The 2,638-nt window shown below is 40.8% G+C and overlaps 1 pseudogene; it reads left to right on the top strand.

Annotated features, from left to right (window-relative positions):
• The first annotated feature begins 1,053 nt into the window (after positions 1–1,053).
• On the top strand, positions 1,054–2,072 carry LOC141522662 (POU domain, class 5, transcription factor 1-like; annotated as a pseudogene).
• Positions 2,073–2,638: the final 566 nt, after the last annotated feature.

The raw sequence follows: 2,638 nt of genomic DNA, 5'->3' as shown, positions 1-2,638 counted from the left end.
TATTTGAAGGACTTGGAACATTATATTCTTGGATATGATATTTGATTACAACTGAGAATCAATTATCCAATAAAACTGAACATTTTTTTGCAGGGGACAAAATGGACATTCAAGGAAATAGGGGACTTTCTAAGTTTTCTGCTGAAATGAACAGAGTTGAATAGATAGTTTGATCTTCCAAGTACAGGACTCAGGTGAAGCATAGAGAGTGTGACTGGGAAGGGAAATTATGTGGGATTTAATGATCTTGAATTGCTTGCCTTTCTGCACGGAATGATACTGATAATTCATATGAACCATCTTATTCATTAGAACACTTGGAAGGAGCATATATAGACAAGGAACAGAAGATAGCTGAATATGAAGTTATAATATATTAAAGATGAACTTAATGGGTGAAAAAATGGATGTACCTGAAGAAAGGGAAAGGAGAGGTAGAATAGTCTAAGATATTTTACATAAAAAGAGTCAAAAAGAAGCATTTGCAATGGAGTGGGAGGGGAGAAGGTGAGGGGAATGAATAGGTCTTCATTCTTATTGAAAACAACTCAGAGAGGAAACAACATACACACTCAATAGGGTATAGAAATCTATCTTACCCTAAAGGAAAAAAAAAGGAGGAAATGGATGTGAGAAAGGGAACAGGTCCAGAAATTGTATGAGTATAATGGTAAAGCTCTTCTCACCCAATTAAAGTCAGATCTAAATAATTTGGAAAATGTCAAATTGTTATGGTTAGGTCAAGCTAATGTAATAAAAAATGGCAATTCTAGCCAAATCAAATTGTTTATTCAGTGTCATAACAATCAAACTACCAAATAACTACATTACCAAGCTAGGGGGAAAAAAAGGAACAAAATTCACTTGGAGCAACAAAAGGTCTAGAATAGCAAGGAAATTGATAGTAAAAAAGGTAAAGGAAGGTGACTGAGCTCTATCAGATCTAAATCTATACTAAAAATCAGCAGTCATCAAAACTGACTGATATTGGTTAAGAAATAGAGCAATGAATCAGTGGATGAGGATAGGTTAAAAAGAAGCTGCAGCAGTTGCATGGCCGGACACCTGGTTCCTGAATATTTCTTACCACCCTTTTGGGGGGGATGGTGTGGGAGGGTCAGAGCCTACATGGAACTGATCAGGCTTTCAAGGCCCACCTGGAGGGACTGGAATGTACCTAAGCCAGATGGGTGGGGAAATGGCCCCGTTCCATTTGTACAACATGTGGGGAAGTGTATCTACTGTGAACCTCAGCCCAGAGTGGGAGTGATGGCTCCACCTGCACAGGAGATTGCTGCAGCCAACAGTGATGCAGAGCCTGGGTTGAGAGTCCTTCCTAAGCCAGCTCCCCAGAGACTCCCATCACTGTTCCAGTCTCCAAGATTGAGCTGACAGAGAGTGGCGACAAGCAGCCACAGGGGACCCCTTCCCCAGAGGAACTGGAGCAGTTTGCCAAGGAGGTGAAGTGGAAGAGCATCACTCTTGGTTATAACCAGACTGATGTAGGCATCACTTGGGGGCTCTCTTTGGGAAGGTTTTTAGCCAGACCACCTTCTGTCACTTTGAGGGCCTACAACTTCCCTTCAAGAATAAGTATCAGGTCCCAGCTCCGCTGCGTAGGTGGCTAGAAGCAGCTCTTGACAAGGACCACGTTAAGGAGATGGTGCAAGGCTGGGATAGACAGTCCTTCAACAAGCCAGAAAGAGGAAACGCACACTCATTGAGCTTGGAGAACAAGTTTCTCCAATGCCCCAAACTCACACTTCAGCAGATCAACAATATTGCTGAGAATCTGGGCCTTGACAAAGATGTTGTCTGTGTTTGGTTTTGTAACAGTCACCAGAAGGGTAAGCAAAGTAATGGCAACTCACCCTGAGAGGATTTTTAGGCAACTAGCTCCTTCCCTGAGGGACCTATGCCTTTTCCCCTACCTCCAAGCCCTCCATTCAGTCATCTCAGTTATGGGACGCCTCATTTCACCACTCATTATATCCCAGCCCCTTTCATAGAGGGGGATGCATTTTCCCCCTCTGCCTGTTATTGCTCTTGGCTCTAATATGCATTCAAGGTGAAGGATTAGTCCATCCTTGAACAGAGAAGGTGAGAAGATAGAGATGAGGAAACCAACAAAATATTTTGAGGTCTGGGAGTTGGTTAATTGAGTTCTCTATATCTTGGGAGTATTTAGGAACAGGGATTCTATTTCAGAGATTCAGAAACAGATTTTTGAGGGGAATGGGTAGGAGGGAAGTTGGAAAATTTGTTTATTAGTTCCACATCTCTTATATCTCCCAACACTTAAGTAAAACAATCTTAAGTAAGTCACAATAAATCAAAACCCTTAAATATTTGAAGACATCTATTGAGTCCTCCCCTCTGACTCCTCCAAATGAAACAATGCTTCAACCATTTGAAAGAAGAAGAAGAATCTGCTGCAATATATAACTACAGTAATCTACTATTTGATAAACCAAAGACATCAATATCTGGTATAAGAACTCACTATTTGACAAAAAATTGTTGGGAAAACTGGAAAATAATATGGAAAAAACTGGGCACAGATCCACATCTAACACCTATACCAAATAAGGTCAAAATGCATTCAGAATTTAGATATAAAGAGTGACAGCAAAGATAA

Source organism: Macrotis lagotis, chromosome 4 (genome assembly GCF_037893015.1).
Source record: "Macrotis lagotis isolate mMagLag1 chromosome 4, bilby.v1.9.chrom.fasta, whole genome shotgun sequence".
NCBI lineage: Eukaryota > Metazoa > Chordata > Mammalia > Peramelemorphia > Peramelidae > Macrotis > Macrotis lagotis.
The sequence above is the reverse complement of the archived record's forward strand: the minus strand, read 5'-3'. Positions and strand labels throughout refer to the sequence as shown.